This window comes from Salmo salar, chromosome ssa23, assembly GCF_905237065.1.
Source record: "Salmo salar chromosome ssa23, Ssal_v3.1, whole genome shotgun sequence".
Taxonomy (NCBI): domain Eukaryota; kingdom Metazoa; phylum Chordata; class Actinopteri; order Salmoniformes; family Salmonidae; genus Salmo; species Salmo salar.
Genome location: NC_059464.1, coordinates 34095211 through 34117710, shown reverse-complemented (window position 1 = coordinate 34117710; position 22500 = coordinate 34095211). Strand labels below are relative to the sequence as shown.

Below are 22500 nucleotides of genomic sequence, written 5' to 3'. Positions count from 1 at the left end.
TCGTATGTATAGTATACTCATTCCATGGTTTTTCTTTGTACTACTTTCTACATTGTAGAATAATAGTGAAGACATCAAAACTATGAAAGAACATATGCAGACATAGCAAATAACATTTATGTGTCGCAATAAATTGTTTATTTCTCATACATACATACATATAAATGTGTATGTATGTACACAACCGGTCAAAAGTTTTACAACACCTAATCATTCAAGGGTTTTTCTTTATTTTACTATTTTTACTAAAAATGAAGAAACTATTTAAGGAGTAGGTTTTTCCAAACCTTTGACTGGTACTAATATACACACACACAGTTGAAGTCGGCTGTTTACACACACACACACACAGTTGAAGTCGGATGTTTACATACACCTTAGTCAAAGACATTTAAACTCAGTTTCACAATTCCTAACATTTCATCCGAGTAAAAATTCCCTGTCTTAGGTCAGTTAGGATCACCACTTTATTTTAAGAATGTGAAATGTCAGAATAATATTAGAGAATGATTTATTTCAGATTTTATTTCATTCATCACATTCCCAGTGGGTCAGAAATTTACATTCACTCAATTAGTATTTGGTAGCATTGCCTTTAAATTGTTTAACTTGGGCCAAACGTTTTGGGTAGCATTCCACAAGCTTCCCACAATAAGTTGGGTGAATTTTGGCCCATTCCTCCTGACAGAGCTAGTGTAACTGAGTCAGGTTTGTAGGCCTCCTTGCTCGCGCACACTTTTTCAGTTCTGCCCACAAATTTTCTATAGGATTGAGGTCAGGGCTTTGTGATGGCCACTCCAATACCTTAACTTTGTTGTCCGTAAGCCATTTTGTCGCAACTTTGGAAGTATGCTTGGGGTCATTGTCCATTAGGAAGATCCATTTGCGACCAAGCTTTAACTTCCTGACTGATGTCTTGAGATGTTACTTCAATATATCCACATAATTTTCCTCCCTCATGATGCCATCTATTTTGTGAAGCATCTTCACAAGGTCCTTTGCTGTTGTTCTTGTATTGATTTGCACTTTTTGCACCAAAGTACGTTCATCTCTAGGAGACAGAATGTGTCTCCTTCCTGAGCGGTATGACGGCTGTGTGGTCCCATGGTGGTTATACTTGCATACTATTGTTTGTACAGATGAACGTGGTACCTTGCTCCCAAGGATGAGCCAGACTTGTGGAGGTCTACAATATTTTTCTGAGGTCTTGGCTGATTTCTTTTGATTTTCCCATGATGCCAAGCAAAGAGGCATTCAGTTTGAAGGTAGGCCTTGAAATACATCCACAGGTACACCTCCAATTGACTCAAATGATGTCAATTAGCCCAACAGAAGCTTCTAAAGCCATGACATTTTCTGGAATTTCCCAAGCTGTTTAAAAGCACAGTCAACTTAGTGTATGTAAACTTCTGACCCACTGGAATTGTGATACAGTGAGTTATAAGTGAAATAATCTGTGTAAGCAATTGTTGGAAAGATTACTTGTGTCATGCACAAAGTAGATGTCCTAACCGACTTGCTAAAACCATAGTTTGCTAACAAGAAATTTGTGGAGTGGTTGAAAAACGAGTTTTAATGACTCCAACCTAAGTGTATGTAAACTTACGACTTCAACTGTGTGTGTGTATATCTCATACATATTGTAGGTAGGGGTAAAGTGACTATTCGTAGATAATAAACAGGGAGTAGCAGCTGTGTAAAAACAAATGGGGGGGTTTCAATGTAAATAGTCCTGTTGGCCATTTGATTAATTGTTCAGCAGCCTTATGGCTTGGGGGTAGAAGCTGTTAAGGAGACTTTTGGACCTAGTCTTGGCGCTCCAGTACTGCTTGCTGTGCGGTAGCAGAGAGAACAGTCTATGACATGGGTGACTGGAGTCTTTGACAATTTTTGGGGCCTTTCTCTTTTATTTTTTCTTTATTTAACTAGGCAAGTCAGTTAAGAACAAATTCTTATTTCCTAAGAACAGTGGGTTAACTGCCTTGTTCAGGGGCAGAACGACAGATTTGTACCTTGTCAGCTTGGGGATTCAAACTTGCAATCAGTTACTAGTCCAATGCTCTAACCACTAGGCTACGCTGCCGCCCCACTGCCTAGTACACTGCCTAGTATATAGGTCCTGGATGGCAGGAAGCTTGGCCACAGTGATGTACTGGGCCGTACGCACTACCCTCCGTAGCGCCTCAGTCAGATGCCGAGCAGTTGCCATACCAGGTGGTGATGCAACCGGTCAGGATGCTCACGATGTTGCAGCTATAGAACTTTTTGAGGGTCTGAGGACCCATGCCAAGTCTTTTCAGTCTCCTGAGGGGGAAAAGGTGTTGTCGTGCCATCTTCACGACTGTCTTGGTGTGTTTTGACCATGATAGTTTGTTTGTGATGGGGACACCAAGGAACTTAACTTTCGTCCCGCTCCACTACAGCCCCATCGATGTGAATGGGCGTGTGTTCAGCCCTCCTTTTTCTATAGTCCACAATCATCTCCTTTGTCTTGCTCATGTTGAGGGAGAGGTTGTTGTTCTGGCACCACACTGCCAGGTCTCTGACCTCTTCCCTATAGGCTGTCTCATTGTTGTGTCGACACTGTTGTGTTGTCTGCATACTTAATGATGATGTTGGAGTTGTGCTTGGCCAGAAAGTCGTGGGTGAACAGGGAGTAGAGGAGGGGACTAGGCACGCACCCCTGAGGGTCCCCAGTGTTGAGGATCAGTGTGGCAAATGTGTTGTTGCCTACCCTTACCACCTGTGGGCGGCCCCTCAGGAAGTCTATGTTCCAGTTGCAGAGGGAGGTGTTTAGTCCCCAGGGTCCATAGCTTAGTGATGAGCTTTGTGGGCACAATGGTGTTGAACTGCTGAGCTGGAGTCAATGGACATTATTCACAAATAGGAGTTCCTTTTGTCCAGGTGGGAAAGGGCAGTGTGGAGTGCTATTGAGTCATCTGTGGATCTGTTGGGGTGTTATAAAAATTAGAGTGGGTCAAGGTTTTCCAGCATGTTTGTGTTGATGTGAGCCATGACCAGCCTTTCAAAGCACTTCATGGCTACAGACTTGAGTGCTACGGGGCAGTTGTCATTTAGGCAGTTTACCTTCGCTTTCTTGGGCACAGGGACTATGGTCTGCTTGAACATGTTGGTATTACAAACTCGGTCAGGGAGAGGTTGAAAATGTCAGTGAATCGAGATGTGAAGGATAACGGACATTAGTATTGTTTTGTGCAAAACACAAGCATCTTGGCTCTTCTCATATACCCCGACAGTGAATAATAACTACAACTCCCATAATTCATGTTAGTGAAAGACAAATATTATCATGACCGTCAGGCAGCTGTGTTTGGGTTGGAGCCCACAACCCGTCGCCACCTCTGTAAACTTTCTGGGGTTCACTGTGAAATCTACTAAACCATAAAACCACAAACACTGAGTCTCAGTCTGCGTCCCTTAGCCGGGAGTCAGGAGCGACTGGGTTCCATCTGTGCTAGGCTTAGAAATCAGATAGCAGCTCTTCCTCAGTGTACTCCTCTATAATCTACTGTGTATTTAGGTGAGAACTCCTGTGCTCTACTTTCTCTCACTTTTCCCAGCCCCGATGCCTGCTGATAACTCCAGACACAATATGGTTCAGCTGAAATGTCAGATACCCCAGTTTTTTGTGCAGCCTGCGTTGTAATATGGGGGTGTCCCACTCATTGTGGAGTCTTATATCTCCCTCTCTAACTTTAAGCATCAGCTGTCAGAGCAGTTTACCGATCACTGTACCTGTACACAGACAATCTGTAAATACCCCACCGACTACCTCATCCCCCATATTATTACTTACCCTCTTGCTCTTTTGCACCCCAGTATCTCTACTTGTACATCATCTGCACATCTATCACTCCAGTATTAATGCTAAATTGGAATTATTTTCACCTCTAGGGCCTATTTATTACATTTGCACACATTGTACATAGATTTTTCTATTTTTCTTTTCTTTTGTGTTATTGACTGTACGTTTGTTTATGTGTAACTCTGTGTTGTTGTTTTTGTCGCACTGCTTTGCTTTATCTTGGCCAGGTCGCAGTTGTAAATGAGAACTTGTTCTCAACTGGCCTACCTGGTTAAACAAAAGGTGAAATAAAAAAAATTAAGAAAAGTGTGCTTAGGGTTAGCTAAGTAAAAAAATTCATAACACAAATAATTCATATGCTTTTCTTTCATCTGCTTCTGTTCTGTTGCTCTGTTGTTCAGAGTTCCTGCCGCTTGCTCCCATATGATCATGTAAATTGCATGCTAATGGCACGGTCTGGGGTATCCACATGGGTTATGAGGTGTCAATCATCTTCCCTTTGGGCCTTGGCTGAGCCCCAGTGCAAAGGGGATGAATGAATTAAAGTGCACGGGAGCGAACTAAATATTACATTTTCTCGTCTTGTTGTAGGGCCTGGTGAATCTGAGGGCTGGTACCCCCTTGAGAGAGAACTTAACCTTATCCCATATAAAGATATACACACTACTGTTCAAAAGTTTGGAGTCACTTAGAAATATCCTTGTTTTTGAAAGAAGGCAAATGTTTTGTCCATTTAAAATAACATCAAATCGATCAGAAATACAGCGTAGACATTGTTAATGTTGTAAATTACTATTGTAGCTGGAAACGGCAGATTTTTTATGGAATATCTAGATAAGCCCAGACCCATTATCAGCAACCATCACTCCTGTGTTCCAATGGCACATTGTTAGCTAATCCAAGTTTATCATTTTAAAGGCAAATTTATCACTAGAAAACCCTTTGGCAAATATGTTACCACAGCTGAAAACTGTTGTGCTGATTTAAAGAAACAATAAAACTGTCCTTCTTTAGACTAGTTGAGTGTCTGGAGCATCAGCATTTGTGGGTTCGATTACAGGCTCAAAATGGCCAGAAACAAGGACATTCTTCTTAAACTCGTCAGTCTATTCTTGTTCTGAGAAATGAAGGCTATTCCATGCGAGAAACTGAAGCTCTCGTACAATGCTGTGTGGAGTCCCCTCTTCACTGTTGACGTATATGGAATCATGTATTAACCAAAAAAGTGTTAAACAAATCAAAATATATTTTATATTTCAAATTCTTCAAAGTAGCCACTCTTTTCCTTGATGACAGCTTTGCACACTCTTGGCATTCACTCAACCAGCTTCATGAGGTAGTCACCTGGAATGCATTTCAATTAACAGGTGTGCCTTGTTAAAAGTTAGTTTGTGGAATTTCTTTCCTTCTTAATGCGTTTGAGCCAATCAGTTGTGTTGTGACAAGGTAGGGGTGGTATACAGAAGATAGCCCGATATTATGTCCATATTATGGCAAGAACAGCTCAAATAAGCAAACAGAAACAACAGTCCATCATTACTTTAAGACATGAAGGTCAGTCAATCCAGAAAATCTCAAGAACTTTGAAAGAGTCTTCAAGTGCAGTCGCAAAAACCATCAAGCGCTATGATGAAACTGGCTCTCATGAGGGCCGCCACAGGAAAGGAAGACCCAGAGTTACCTCTGCTGCAGAGGATAAGTTTGTTAGAGTTACCAACCTCAGAAATGTCAGCCCAAATAAATTGCACCCCAAATACCAGCATGGATACCACAGCATTCTGCAGCGATACGCCATCCCATCCAGTTTGCGCTTAGTGGGACTATCATTTTTTTTCAACAGGACAATGACCCAACACATCTCCAGGCTGTGTAAGGGCTATTTGACCAAGAAGGAGAGTGATGGAGTGCTGCATCAGATGACCTGGCCTCCACAATCTCCCGACCTTAACCCAATTGCAATGGTTTGGGATGAGTTGGACCGCAAAGTGAAGGAAAAGCAGCCATTAAGTGCTCAGCATAAGTGGGAAGTCCTTCAAGACTGTTAGAAAAGCATTCCAGGTGAAGCTGGTTGAGAGAATGCGAAGAGTGTGCAAAGCTGTCCTGAAGGCAAAGAGTGGCTACTTGAAGAAACACTTTTGTTTAACACTTTTCTGGTTACTACATGATTCTGTGTTTTTTCATAGTTTTGATATCTTCACTAATATTCTACAATGTAGAAAATAGTAAAAATAAATAAAAACCCTTTAATGAGTAGGTGTTCTAAAACTTTTGACCGGTATATGTGTATATATATATATATATATATATATATATTTTTTTTTTTTTGTATCAATTAGCTTGACAGCATGTGTTTTACACGTTTTCAGTGACTTGTAACTTTGAGTCATAGGTTGTCACACTAATTTCCTCGTGAAAATAACTAATTTGGTCCAACACTCAAAATGTGTTAATTTGGAGAATACAGGCCTAGTAGACTTCTTTCAAGTTTCACATACTATAAAAAGCTCTTTAAAAATATAAATAACCTTCTTATTTAAAAATGCTGCCACTTTATATTCTAAAGGGATATTACATGTAAAAAAAAAAAATCCCTTAAACAAACACAGTAGGCTTTTAGGCGATACACTTTCTCTGACACATTTGAAGTTTGTTCAGGTTAATCAGGAGAAGAAAAAAAACACTTGAAACATCAAAAGTCCTCTTTATGATATTCAGAATATAAGTAGGCATCCTCAAAGACGAGTGTGAATAATTACTTTGTCACACAGAATCACAGTAATCATCCCAATTTAAATGACGGGATCTATTGAAAGTACGGATGAAATTGCAGCGATGGTCTGCAAATAACATGCATCCTTGGGGCTATCGAGACGTTTCGTGTAATCTTTCTTAACCAAACACAGCTGTCTTGCTGAATTTATTGTCCAATTTGAAGGGAGACGCAATTCTGTTGGAAAAACACTGTTTGTTTAATTGAAGGCATTGTAGATTTTGATCATTATAGCCAATATACTTTAGCTGATTCTATTGTCCTCCGAGGCAATATTATATGTATTATTCAATTCCCAGCATCATTTTTTAAAATCATGATTAAAGGAAGGTATTTCATATCACACGGAGGCATAACATGCTTGGAATGTGTAAAATCTGCAAAAATATTGCTGTTCTTTCCCTCAAGGTCTAGCTGAATGATGATTACCTCAACCCAAGCATATACAGATGATACCCACAGCTCAGGTCTTCATCAAAGGGCCTACTTTTAGATTTTGCTCATGCAACACTGTGGAAGCCAACTCCTTGGGGTTCTAAAGTAATAATTAAAAAAAAATGTTTTACCCATCCTACTCACATCCTTCCCCTCCTCAACCTCAACATGGTACACCAGCCCTCCAGTATCCCATCACCTCCTGTGAGTATCCAAGCTGTCGAGGCTGACTGGGCTCTGTCTCTCTTGCCCGGGCACGGTTGGAACAGATCCGGCTTCCGGGCCACAAACACTCCTCCACTCGAGCCCCTGCAAACAAGGCCTGCCCCTCGCAACTGTCATGTAAATGCTAAGCGCTTTGGAGAGCCACAGTGGTGGATCTCTTGTACATAATTTATCCTGTCTGTAAGAGCACAGTCTTCCTACAACATGATCTAATGCCTAGTGAGCATTTAATGGGCAGGGGGTGGGGGTGCTGGGTTTCAGTGACTATGGAGTTAGTGAACTATCATCCAGATCTGGCAAAAACTGTATAGAGCTGAACTGGGTTCCTGTTTAAAGACCTCCACTGAGCGGCACAATCTGAGTATGCATAAACAAAACATATTTGCTCCATGAGAACAATGGGTATTTTGCCCTAGAATGTGGTTTCTGAAATTCTGGAGGAAGTTGTCTGTTAGAGAGGAATCGTACAAATAGGCACCTACATTTATACTGAGTGTACAACACATTAAGAACGCCAGCTCTTTCCATGTAATTTACATTTGAGTCATTTAGCAGATGCTCTTATCCAGAGCAACTTACAGTTAGTGCATTCATCCTAATACAGCTAGGTGGGACAACCACATATCACTTTTCCTGAATAAAGTAGCTATCAGCAAAGTCAGAGCTAGAAAGGAGAAGGGGGGGGGGGGGAAATCGAGGGAGGAGAGGGATTATTTGAAATACTCTGAAGAGGTAGGGTTTCAGGTGCTTTCAGAAGATGGGCAGGGACTCTCCTGTCCTAGCTTCAGGTAACATCACAGAGAAGAGCTTGGACTGGGCTGAGAGGGAGATGCCCTCCCATAGGGGTGGAAGGGCCAAGAGACCAGAGGAGACAGAATGGAGTGCTCAGGTTGGGGTGTAATGTTTGAGCATCACCAAGAGACTGATGTACTAACACTAATTGCTAATTACCTAGCAGAGGTAAAAGCACACCTACCTGTACTAATTGCTGATTGCCTAGGAGAGGAGAAACCACTCCCCCTGCAATACAGCCACTGATTACCAAAACAAGTCACAAATTATTCTGCCCCTTTATCCTGATTTATGTGTCAACGATCATCTGCAAGTTATGAGCAGTCAACAGTTCACCCACCAAGTAGGCTACTGGGAAGACAGGCCACACTTAAAGTAGATGGTCCTAGCTATCCTGATATCACTTCTGGAGATATCAGTAGTCCTCTAGCTATAGAATGAAAACAGACTGACCAGGTGAATCCAGGTGAAAGCTATGATCCCTTGTTGATGTCACTTGTTAAATCCTCTTCAATCAGTGTAGATGAAGGGGAGGAGACTGGCTAAGGAACGATTTTAAAGCCTTGAGACATGGATTGTGTATGTTTGCCATTCAGAGGGTGAATGGGCAAGACAAAGGATGTAGTAAACGCATTTGAACAAGGTATGGTAGTAGGTTCCAGGCACATCAGTTTTTGAGTGTGTCAAGAACTGCAATGCTGCTGGGTTTTTCATGCTCAACAGTTTCCCTTGTGTATTACGTATGGCCACCACTCAAAGGATATCCAGCCAACTTGACACAACTGTGGGAGGCATTGGAGTCAACATGGGCCAGCATCCCTGTGGAACACTTTTGACACCTTGAGACTGTTTTGAGGGCAAAAGAGTGCAACTCAATATTAGGAAGGTGTTCTTAATGTTTTGAACACTGTGTATATTCCTTGAATATTTTACAGAGCTAGGATAGTCTCTGTAATGGGACAGTTTCTACATGCATCCAATCCGGACCTTAAATCTCCCTGCTACCGTATGAGTCCAGGGTGATAAAGTGCCTTCGGAAAGTATTCAGACCCCTTGACCTTTTCTGCATTTTGTTACATTATAGCCTTATTACATTTATATAAGTATTCAGACCCTTTACTCAGTACTTTGTTGACGCACCTTTGGCAGTGATTACAGCCTCGAGTCTTCTTGGGTATGACGCTACAAGCTTGGCAAACCTTTATTTGGGGAGTTTGTCCCATTCCTCGCTGCAGATCCTCTCAAGCTCTGTCAGTTTGGATGGGTAGCGTTGCTGCACAGCTATTTTCAGGTCTCTCCAGGGATGTTCGATCGGGTTCAAGTCCGGGCTCTGGGTGGGCCACTCAAGGACATTCAGAGACCTGTCTTAAAGCCACTTCTGCTTTGTCTTGGCTGTGTGCTTAGGGTGGTTGTCCTGTTGGAAGGTGAACCTTTGCCCCAGTCTGAGGTCCTGAGCGCTCTGGAGCAGGTTTTCATCAAGGATCTCTCTGTACTTTGCTCCGTTCATATTTCTGTTGATCCTGACTAGTCTCCCAGTCCCTTGCCGCTGAAAAACATTTACATTTACATTTTAGTCATTTAGCAGACGCTCTTATCCAGAGCGACTTACAAATTGGTGCATTCACCTATAATATCCAGTGGAACAACCACTTTACAATAGTGCATCTAAATCTTTTAAGGGGGGGGGGGTTAGAAGGATTACCTTATCCTATCCCAGGTATTCCTTGAAGATGTGGGGTTTCAGGTGTCTCCGGAAGGTGGTGATTGACTCCGCTAACTCCGCGATTGACTCCGCTGTCCTACATCACTACAGCATGATGCTGCCACCAGCACGCTTCACTGTAGGGATGGTGCCAGGTTTCTTCCAGACCTGATGTTTGGCATTCAGGCCAAAGAGTTCAATCTTGGTTTCATCAGACCATAGAATCTTGTTTCTCATGGTCTGAGAGTCTTTAGGTGCCTTTTTGTCAAACTCCAAGCGGGCTGTCATGTGCCTTTTACTGAGGAGTGGCTTCCATCTGGCCACTCTACCATGAAGGCCTGATTGGTGGAGTCCTGCAGAGATGGTTGTCCTTCTGGAATGTTCTCCCATTTCCACAGAGGAACTCTAGAGCTCTGTCAGAGTGACCATCGGGTTTTTGGTCACCTCCCTGACAGAGGCCCTTCTCCCACGATTGCTCAGTTTGGCCAGGCAGCCAGCACTGAAGAGTGTTGGTGGTTCCAAACTTCTTCCATTTTAAGAATGATGGAGGCCACTGTGTTCTTGGGGAGCTTCAATGCTGCAGAAATGTTTTGGTTCCATATCCTTACACAATCCTGTGTCGAGGCAATCCTGTCTTGGAGCTCTACAATTCCTTCGACCTCATGGCTTGGATTTTGCTCTGACATGCACTGTCAGCTGTAGGACATTAAATAGACAGGTGTGTGCATTTCCAAATAATGTCCCAATCAATTGAATTTACCACGGGTGGACTCCAATCAAGTTGTAGAAACTTCATAGGATGATCAATGGAAAGAGGAGGCATCTGATCTCAATTTCGAGTGTTATAGCAAAGGGTCTGATTTCTTATGTAAATAAGGTACTTCTAAAAACCTGTTTTCACTTTATCTTTATGTGATATTGTGTGTAGAGCCCTGAGAAAAAAAACATTGAATCAGTTTTAGAATAAGGCTGTAACTTAACAAAATGTGGAAAAAGTAATCGGGTCTGAATACATTCCGAAGGCACTGTGTCTGGGGTGAGATACGTTCAAGACACACATTCTAACTCCGGAAAGCGTATGCGTCAACATGCTGACATATCTAAGACATTATACTTAGGCATGAACGAATCCACATATTTTCTGAAATTGATCATATTTGTAGTCATTACCAAATCATTTATATCTGTATTTTTTTATAGAAATCATAATTCCAATAGATATCCTTACATGATACGTAATATTGATCCTAGTATGTCTAAACAAAAATGGGCTAAATCCAACTCAAGATCAATGTCCAGTTGCCAAATTATTTGACCTGACATTTCTGAGCATACAGCACCATATTCAGTAGTAGGCTAGAAGGCATGGAAAGGCAAACATCATCATATTTAATCCAAGTTGCTGTTTCGAAAGCACATTGTTATTTTTGTATAGAAAATGCAGCACAGCAAATCCAGAGCTCCAATTACAACACATGTTTTCTGTAAAGATGCAATAGTAGGCCAAACTTTTCAAAAAATATATATTTTATTTATTTAACAAGAAAATAAAAGTTGCATACCCTCAATACCCCTGCCAGCCCTGTTTGTTATGGATGATGGATGTGATGGCAGCAGATTTGGTTGTCAGCTGTGGTCCCTCACAGTCCAGACCCAACGTGGTAGTTTGGGTCTGTGATCCATTCCAAACTGTCAATGCATAAAATATTAATCAACATTTTTTGATATTGCAAGAAAATATTGTAATTTCATATAACCATACCACAAGGTCCCTGCTTCATTCATGACGTGAAAACTAACTGGAATAAGCTAGCTAGCCAAGTAGCTAGTTAAGTTAGTTAGCTAGCTATCTTATATTAACTAGTAATACAAAATACTCCTAAAACTTTTAAAACATTAGCTGTCATTAGCTGTCATTAGCTAGATTATCTACCATTCCAGTGTTTTACTTGCTATATTGTATTTACTTTGCCACCATGGACTTTTTTTGCCTTTACCTCCCTTATCTCACCTCATTTGCTCACATCGTACATAGACTTATTTTTCTACTGTATTATTGACTGTATATTTGTTTTACTCCATGTGTAGCTCTGTGTTGTTGTATGATGTCGAACTGCTTTGCTTTATCTTGGCCAGGTCGCAATTGTAAATGAGAACTTGTTCTCAACTTGCCTACCTGGTTAAATAAAGGTGAAATAAATAAATAAAATAAAATAAAAGATAGCCCAACTGGGAGCTGGCCGAATTAGCTACCGTTCTTGATTGTAGTTACTAAGATAAATAAAACATCTCAAATGAGCTACTCACTTTAGCATTGACTTCTTTGAGGTATTTTCTGAACAGCTTCTCACTTCTTGGTTTCTTCAGTTGTCCGTTCGACCACACACTGTTTGCCAGCTAATTTGTAGCACCCAAATTCAAAAATGCCAGTTGGAATTCTTGTTGCTAGGCTACCAGTTACAATACTTTTAGGTTGCGTGTGCCTTTATGCAGAGGGAATACAAAAATGATAACTAAGCTGTGTTCGAATACCCATACTGTATACTACATACTTAATACGTATATTCACTATACTGTAAATAAACGGTATCCTTTCAGTTGGGCGTACTAGCGCTTCAGCTGTCTACTGAAAGTTGTTATGCTAAGTTGTTATTCTATTAACCTCTTGCTAGCTTGTTAGCATAACAAATTACTAGCTAGACATCTTACGATTTTGGGTGTGTTCGTAAATTCAATTTTGAGTGCCAGAGTGCGCTCAGAGTGCGCTCTGGGCATTCGTAAATCCAGAGCATTGTCAGATTGTCTATTCCTAAATTCCGCTCTGAGCGTTTCAGAGCGCACACTGGACACTCTGGCTGAGGCTAGCTTGCTAGCTACTTCCAGATACAAATGAGGCAACACCTCACTTTGACCATTTTACTTGCCCTAGCAGAGCTGGTTAGGTTGTTTTCATGTTATTCAGAGCGCTAGGGACTGTATGTGCTGCTGGCAACAATTGAATTACGCTTTTTTTTTGGGCCAATGTTTACTGATACTGTATCCGATCTCTTCGGACTTTGGCTGCATATTTTCTACCATTTTCTTCAAATCTGAAAACATTTTGAAGCCATGCCCATTTTCTAAAGAATTGCATTATGGGCCCTAAAAGCACGGAAATAGTGTCCATTGCTTGTATACTTCTTATTTTGGCGAATTTCCGGGAACATCCGGGAACTTTTGGTATACTAACTATATCCATACTATAACCAATAAGCATACTACATACTCAATTTCCGTCACAAATATCTGGTTAGTGCGGTTCGTATTAGTATTCAAACACAGCTCTAGTGTGTTAAAGAATGATATGGAGTTAATATTTGTCAAATTATTGAGCATGTCTGCAAAACTCAAATTAGCATCAGAAGTTGTCCTTATTTAGCATATCAAAAAGCATATCAAGATCCTCATATGGACCTCAGTCAAAAGCATATGCATTGTAGGTGCTGAGAAAATACAGTGCATTCGGAAAGTATTACACAATACCCCATAATGACAACGCCAAAACAGGTTTTTGCCAAAAGGCATCTAAACGACTCTCAGACCATGAAAAACAGGATTCCAACAGGACAACCACCCTAAGCACACAGCCAAGACAAAGCAGGAGTGGCTTTAGGACAGGTCTCTAAATGTCCTTGAGTGGCCCAGCCAGTGCCTGGACTTCAACCTGATCGAACATCTCTGGAGAGACCTGAAAATAGCTGTGTAGCAGCGCTCCCCATCCAACCTGACAGAGCTTGAGAGGATATGCAGAGAGGAATGGGAGAAACTCCCCAAATACAGGTGTGCCAAGCTTGTAGCGTCGTACCCAAAAAGAGTCTGTAATCGCTGCCAAAGGTGCTTCAACAAAGTACTGAGTAAACGGTCTGAATACTTATGTAAATGTTGTTCTTCTCAGACCATTTTGAAATTACATTAAAACAAAATGGGTATATGATCACACTGGTGATAGGTCATTTGTTGCATTACTTGTGAGGCACAGCTGAGTGAGCGTAATCATTTAAAAAAAAAATTATTGAAGTGATGGCTTGCATCTGCTGGTCAGTCTGAGGTGAAGGAGGGAGCAGCGGTGAGGCTGGCTCTCACCCGACTCTCCGCTCACAGTCTACCAGCTAATAGCGAAACTTAAGTCATACAGCATTATTTCTTCCTCATGCACCAATTCATGTTGTTACTCTTATGACCAGAGAAAGTGAAATATTCCTAGATATTGAAAAAGAAAAAGAAAACAATGCAAGCTTATTGGAACATTCTGCTATACTTTTTGGTTGCAGTGCTAGTTGTAGCGTGAGTGGAAGTCGTTTTTTTACAGAAATGTTTGGTGATCGACTAGGATGGTGAACACTGATGTAGGCCTACTAACAGTATTTGTCATCATATAGAGCACTGGTCGATCTCCAAGGAATTCCATAGACTGTAAAAAGAAGCCTCGAACACACAGGAAAGTTGATAATGTTAGATTTCAAAACTTTTAAAACCATGACTAGAGAGAGACTCAACGAATACAGCAAAGAGCTGCTGTTTTTATGATTAAGTTCATGTTTAAGTTATTCAGCACTGTCTACACCTTATTCAACACTTTTTATAATAAAATGCGTGCTACTCCACTCATGCTACAACCAGCACTGCAGCTGTATGGCAACGCAGTGACATATTTCGGTAACACTTTATTTGTATAGTCCATCTGTAGATGCTATACATCAAGGATCATCAATAGATTCAGCAGTGGGCTGATTATTTTTCTGGAGTGGATTGTCGGGCGGCCAGAACATAATAAAAAATGTATTGTAGATGTCAAATTGACCGCAAGAAGCCCGAACAGATAATAACATTTGATAATAATATTGGTACATTTAAAATCACTTGAAACTGATATCCTGGTGTTTTTACAGTCTTTTATGTCCAACAATAAACAATAACATTTCTTTTAGGGGCAAAATTAAACCATTTGGCTCGCGGGCCGCCAGTTTGGGAAAGACTATCAGTAACATTTAAACTAAATATCTACTACTAACCCTAGCCCTAACCTTAACCCTTATCTTAACCCCAGCCCTAACTCCTAACTTTAATCTGCAACTTTAGCAAGTATTTGTTTATCAACAGAGTTTGTTGATGGTATCACAATCTGTAGATTATCTACAGATGGACTATCCAGATGATCCAAATAAAGTGTGTCATATTTCTTCAGGGTAACAAAGTGTTGTATGATCGTGGGCCTGTGCTTCCAGAGAAGACACTCACTCGCTGACACGCTGCCGACTGAGCTAATCGGCCATCTGCACCCTGGGGCTGAGAAATGTGGACGTCAGAGTTTATGGGAACATAAGCTAAACAGCCAGCCAGGCCTAGTTACTTTAAGAGGAGCGACGGGCGTGAGGCGAGTGATACTCCAGATGAGACTCCCAACATTTTCATGTCAAATCCAGAGACATACAAATCGCAGAGTGATATGCCAAGTTTCTGCAGCATACACTGGAGCACGAATGGTAGACTTTCCTCCCTCTTCTCTCCCTAGCACTAGCAGTCACTGACTGGGTGCCGCTTGGCAGCAGTGGGTGATAGGAAACATCTGCAGTAACTGAGTGAGTGTTCACTCGCCAGATAAAGAGAAAGGGAGGGATTGTTTTCAGAGGCATTTTGGTATTGGCAGTAGAAGAGTTGTTTACTGTAGAACAGATCTCAACCAGTCATGTATGTTTAGATTTGAACATACTGCTGGTACTGTAGTTTTTCCTCAGTGTGACAAAATTGATGAATTGTCTAAAACGCTCTTTTTTTTTGTCTTTCAGCACTTCTTTACTGTGGCCACCTCGGAGAGGCCTGAATAAACAGGAGAGCAGACGACGAAGGGATATGATTGTGCACTTCCTGCTTGGCAACTACAGGAAGTAATTGAGCTCTACAGGAAGTAAGGACAAACCCCTAAAGATATTGCTGTTATTTTTCCATTGTTTTCATACGACTATGATACGACTGCAAAGGCCAAGCTGTCAGCACATTGAGGTACTAAACAGGTACTGAATATTGAATTGATAGCCATGAGGGATTTACAGCTAGCTAGCTGTTGGTACACTGAGTATCTCACAGACTGGCACTGCCTGAATCCAGTGAATTCACAAGCCAGTGTGATTCAGCAGGCCCTGTAGATTCAACATAGCTGCCACCGATATCAGTGCTTGGAGTCAGAAAAGTCTATTTTTATTTGGATGAGTGGCGCTAACAGACTAGCTATATAAATAATGAAATGGAGCCAGTAATTGGCGGTTCTAGGTAATTAGGACCAGGCTGTCTGCTAGCTTAGTCGTTGCCTTAGTCTGATGGCGCTGCAGAGAGGACAGTAATCACTATTATGTACGGGGGTTGTTGACGCAACAATAATCCCATCCTTAGCCGGGATATCAGGGTTTATGTTTATCGGCCCCATTTCGAGAGGCCTTCACATATATTTTAAAGGCTTTATATCTGTCCGTTTACGCCGGATACATGCGTCAATGCCCGGCCCGCTGCATCGGCGGTAGGCCAACTAGAAGTCAAGGTAGACGCTCAGCTCGGTTTAGAATTTTCTACTTGGCGACTCTGAAAAGCTTGTCCATATTTTATTAGTCAAACAGTTTGACTTTTCCCCTGCTAGCGGTGACACCTCACCATAAACAGCATTATCAACCACCTCAGCGGGTTTTCTAATACCCCTGCAATCCTGTCATTTCATTCATGGATTCCTCCAGGGTTATTTTGGGACCAGAGTGTATCTGCCTGCCTGTCTCTGCTCCTCTGTGTGAGAGATTGGATTCCCTCTTCTCAACACCCCCCAATTGTCAGATCCACATAGATAGATGTGATGTCCAGACCTGATGTATAGGGGACTGCTTTCCAATGAGTTTATTCACTTTCTTTACCTCTGAGTGCCCTATAGTACATTATTGCTACCCTCGTTTTATATCCCAGTTCTCTCAGATACAGTGAATGTTATGCAATACAGTCTGTTCCTACAGCCCTAAATGGTTTTGTAAACGTGGACCGTTGAAGGTAAGATGGGTGGAGGGAGAACAAAAACTATAATCTGTGTTTCGGTGTGCAGTGTACGTAAATTGCATTGGCTTTGAATTAAACATGTGGCACCTCTGCACTCAAGCGTGATGGACATCCAACCATATTGCAGGCAGAGAAAAGGACTTTCTAAGTAGGCTATTTATGGGAAGATATTGTATTCATTTGATTATAATAAAAAATCCATTAGGCCCTGAGTGAATGGCACGGGGGAACAGGCGACAGCTCAAGGTAATAATAGTCTGTGTCTGCTGCTCTCAACGAGGCTAGAGGGCCAGAGCTCTACTGATATTACTTTCCTTTGTACAGGAGCACATACAGTGATATGGACAGGCGTGTAATAAAGAAATACAGTGGGATCCGAATTTATTGACACCCTTGTAAAGATGAGCAATAATGACTGCATAAAATAAATAATTCAAATTTGACCTATATTGAATGCTCCATAAAATTGGGAAATGATGTTATTTTATACTAATACAATTGCTCAGATTGTATTAGATTTTGATAAACAAGTAATTGTTTTTTCTCAAAAAAGATAGGGATCAAAATGATTGATGTTGCTTAAGATTCTTATAAATAAAGTAGTCCAAAGTTTAGTATTTGGTCACATATTCCTAGCACGCAACATCAAGCAAAATAATCTGAAATAATCTGAAAAATGTACTGCAAATGCATCCAACAAATTTCTAGAGTCACAAGGTTAAGGTAGTCATTGCGTGCTTGGATATATTTAAGAATATTTAGGGATGTCAGTAATTTTGACCCTATCCTTTTTGAGAAAAAATTATATTACTTGTTAAACAAATCGGTTGCTCTGAGCAATTATATTAGTATAAAGTAATATAATTTCCCAATTTTTTTCAGCGTACAATATCGCTCAGTATTTGAACTATTGATTTTTATACAGCCATTATTGCCATTTTTTTAAGGGTGTCAATGATTTCGAACCTCACTATATAAATTCACTATATAAATACATTTTTATTGAGCCATGGAGACAGAGTTATGTTTGAGGTTGTAAAGAGAGCTGGAACATGGCGTAAAATAATATTACGGGCCAGTAGATAGGGCAGATAGGGCAGAGCTAAGCGCTTCTCACCGCTCTGCAACGGTAACCATGTCTCCGTGGCGGTTGTTAATGGGGCTGGGTTGTATTGCTTCTGATCTCCACTCCTGTTGCTCACAGATTGAGTCATGTACATCACCAGAACTCTATCTCCTGGGGAACTAAGGCTGATGGACCATCGTCTTCATCGTCTTCATTGTGCTCATCAGGTGAGGAGAAGGGCAAACCAAGCTTCCTCAGGAATGTCCTGTGGGGGCACTCCCACCCCTTCAACCTCCACCCTCACAGTCATGCTTAAAAATAAGAGCTTTCTTTGTGTGCAGGGGTGTAGTTTTTTATGCTCTCCTGGGCAGTCAAGGCCCTGGTTGCAAGAGATTAATATGAAACTGCCAGAGGTATTCCAAGGTATTCTGAATGGAACCAGATGCGTATCCACTCTGGTTCCTCTCGTGTCCGCTCTGGTTCCTCACGTGTCCGCTCTGGTTCCTCTCGTGTCCGCTCTGGTTCCTCTCGTGTCCTCTCGTGTCCGCTCTGGTTCCTCTCGTGTCCGCTGGTTCCTCTCGTGTCCTCTCTGGTTCCTCTCGTGTTCTCTCGTTCCTCTAGTGTCCTCTCTGGTTCCTCTAGTGTCCTCTCTGGTTTCTCTCGTGTCCTCTCTGGTTTCTCTCGTGTCCTCTCTGGTTTCTCTCGTGTCCTCTCTGGTTCCTCTCGTGTCCTCTCTGGTTCCTCTCTGGTTCCTCTCCTTTTCTCTTTGTCTCACTTGTGGGCCTTCTCTCGCTCCTTTTGCAACCTCACATACTGCACTTTTGAATCTGCATTGTTCTTCAAATTGTATTTGTCACATGCGCCGAATACAACCTTACTGTGACATGCTTACTTACAAGCCCTAAACCAACAATGTAGTTTTAAGAAAATATTTACTAAATTAAGGTAGAATAAAAAAACACAATAAAATAACACAAATGAGGCTATATACAGGGTGTACCGAGTCAATGTGTGGGGGTACAGGTTAGTCAAGGTAATTTGTATATGTAGGTAGGGATAAAGTGACTATGCATAGATAATGAACAGGGAGTAGCAGCAATGTAAAAATAAAGGGGGGTGGGGGGGGGGGGGGTCAATGTAAATAGTCCAGGTGGCCTCTTGACCGGTTACGTCCCTGCCTTGTTAAAAGTTAATTCCTTTCCATCTTATTGCGTTTGAGCCAATCAGTTGTGTTGTGACAAGGTAGTGGTGGTATACAGAAGATAGCCCTATATTATGTCAATATTATGACAAGAACAGCTCAAATAAGCAAACAGAAAAACAGTCCATCATTACTTTAAGACATGGTCAGTCAATCCGGAAAATTTCAAGAACTTTGAATGTTTCTTCAAGTGCAGCCATAAAAACCATCAAGCGCTATGATGAAACTGGCTCTCATGAGGACTGCCACAGTAAAGGAAGACCCAGAGTTACCTCTGCTGCAGAGGATAAGTAAATGTTTTTATTTTAAATGTAACCTTTATTTAACTAGGCAAGTCAGTTAAGAACCAATTCTTATTTACAATGACCGCCTACACCGGTCAAACCCAGATGACGCTGGGACAATTGTGCGCCCCCCTATGGGACTCCCAATCACGGCTGGCTGTGATACAGCCTGGATTCGAACCAGGCTGTCTGTAGTGACACCTCTAGCACTGAGATGCAGTGCCTTAGACCGCTGCGGCACTTGGTAGCCCTCATTAGAGTTACCAGCCTCAGAAATTGCATCCCAAATAAATGCTTCACGGACAGATCTCAACATCAACTGTTCAGAGGAGACTGCATGAATCAGGCCTTCATGGTCGAATTGTTGCAAAGAAACCACTACTATTGGACACCAATAAGACGAAGAGACTTGCTTGGGCCAAGGAACACAGGTGATTGACTTTAGACTGGTGGAAATATGTCCTTTGGTGTGAGGAGTCCAAATTTGAGATTTCCAACTGCCATGTCTTTTTAGAGAAGGTGAACAGATGATCTCCACATGTGTGGTTCCCACTGTGAAGAATGGAGGAGGAGGTGGGATTGTGTGGGGGTGCTTTGCTAGTGACACTGTCGGTCATTTATTTAGAATTCAAGGCACACTTAACCAGCATGGCTACCACAGCAATCTGCAGCGATAAGCAATCCCATCTGGTTTGCACTTAGTGGGACTATCATTTGTTTTTCAACAGGACAATGACCCAACACACCTCCAGGCTGTGTAAGGCTATTTGACCAAGAAGGAGAGTGATGGAGTGCTGCATCAGATTACCTGGTCTCCACAATCACAAAACCTCAACCCAATTGAGATGGTTTGGGATGAGTTGAACCACAGAGTGAAGCAAAAGCAGTTAACAAGTGCTCAGCATATGTGGGAACTCCTTCAAGACTGTTGGATAAGCATTCCAGGTGAAGCTGGTTGAGAGAATGCCAAGACTGTGCAAAGCTGTCATCAAGGCAAAGGGTTGCTACTTTGAATAATCTAAAAGTTACTACATGATTCCATATATGTTATTTTATAGTTTTGATGTCTTCACTATTATTCTACAATTTAGAAAATATTAAAAATAAAGAAAAACCTTTGAATGAGTAGGTGTGTCCAAAGTTGTTACTGTATATATTTATTTACAAAAATATATGGGGGATTGGAAATGATGCAGACAATTACTTTGATGGAACCTGCAATCTATCTGCAATATTTTTACTTTTTACTTCATAATTATGAGCTAGCAAATGTGAATCATAATAATCTAGCTAACCAGATAGTTTTACAGGCAAAAATGACCTAAAACGAATGTTTTGCAAGGCCAATTCTTTGTGGATATCTAGCTAGCTAACAGTAGTATCTAGCCAGTCAACATTAGCCCTATTGACTCACTATGGACTTGCGATCTATCCACACTACAGTGGGTATTGTAGGCAGGTAAACATGCCAAAATGAACACAGTATGTATTTTTTCATAAATCAAGATAAAATATTGTAGTCAGGCAACATATGAGATGTGAATGGACAACATTTCATTCTGAAGTCGGAGTTAATTTTCTCTTGCTTCATCTCAAATAATGACCACCATTGATTTCAATAAATGTTATGCTGTTTTTTACGTGGTTGCGTCATATTTCTGTGGATACTTTCTGTGGATACTTTCTGTTGAATCTTGGATCGAGGCATGCTTAAACATTTGAACAAACGGAGTACGCATTCGAAAAGTGCCCTCCGTGCTCCATTTTGCATACTTTGATTTGGACTCATACTCCGACCCACCTGTACTCCAACTTGCGTGCTCGGAACAGGGTAGTATGCATTTTGAGAAACACCCTTTGTCTCAGCATCACTCTGTTACCATGGAATTGCCCGTAATTTGTGACCCTGGTTAGGGACGAGTGGATAGATATTTTGGAAGTGACACAACAAACTAAAGCTTAGCAGCAAAATCTAATCCTTTTTCCCCAAACTGAAGTGTTTTGATAATTTCTCAACCAAGCACTTCAATCTTAAGAAATGGTGCGGTTTTGCTCGGCGTGTGTCGGAATGTGTGTGCCCTGCTGCCCGCATATTTATATTAGGCTGCAATCAGTACAGGAAATGGAGAGCCGTTGCTTTGAAGTCCCTGCAGTCATGTTATTCTCCATCAGCAGAGAGACAAGGCAGGGGACCCCTAACCCCCTCGTCTGCCCCCCTCGCTCCTACCCAACAGACCGCCTAGCAGAAGGGAGAACAAGTGGCCATTAACGCAGACAAACTCACCGTCTCAATGGTCGTGATGTTGTCATACTCAGGCCCGTGTAATTGCATTTTTTTTTGGTAAGATGTGGTGAAATGTAAGATTTTTGTCCCTGTCTGTCTCCGTTGCTCTCTTACACTCTCTCTCTTCCTCTCTCCTTCTTCTCACCCTACCTTCCTCCTTCCCCTCTCTCCCTCCTCACCTTTCTTTCATGTTGGAATCTGGAGTGTGGCGATGAAATGAGTTGGGTCACAGTTTAATGGTGATCTGGTGGGGTTCCTGTGGCGTGCCTGTGTCTGTTATGGAATGGGAACAGCGGCGGGGTGCTCCTCTCACCCGGTGTGTCTGAAAATGAGGAGCGCTGAGCCTCCAGTCTGTGGCACGGTGTAACTTTACGCTATCTGTACACCCTCTTCGCTTTGCAAATCTATACTTTTTTTCACCCCCACCAATAATCTCCCTCCATGCCTTTATACGGTTCAAAACATACTCCTGGAGATTAGTTCTGTCAGCTGTCTGACTGATGTGTGTAGGTTATGCTAGAGGAGCAGGTAGGCCTCCGATGGCTGTATGTAGTTTACTGGGTTAGTAAACCACTTGTGGGGTTACTCAGTATGGAACGCTGGTTCATCTTTGGCTCTAGAAGTGGTGCGTCCAAATGAAAACCCCTTGAGACCAAAACTTTTTGTGTTGCGCTGTTTACACTCAATATAATGGATTACCGTCTCTCTCTCTGTCTCTCTGTCTCTCTTTCCCTCCTCTTCCTCTCTCATTCCTGGCTGTCTGATTAATGGTCCTGGGGAGGTAATGAACCAGGATTTGTGTGTGTGGTGTTGTGAAGGCTTATTGGGCTTACCCCCGCCTCCTCTC

At 41.7% G+C, this 22500-nt stretch overlaps 1 protein-coding gene across 2 annotated transcripts in view; it reads left to right on the top strand.

Moving 5' to 3' along the window:
- Positions 1-22500, top strand: part of LOC106584474 (plexin-B2) — a 202571-nt gene that overhangs the window by 63879 nt on the left and 116192 nt on the right. The window contains exon 2 of one of the 2 annotated variants that reach the window (XM_014169842.2): positions 15576-15694. The gene's annotated coding sequence lies outside the window, so the exon portion shown is untranslated. Of the gene's footprint in view, positions 1-15575; positions 15695-17740; positions 18112-22500 lie in introns of those variants that run through there. The other variant, XM_045705970.1, reaches the window with a different exon arrangement.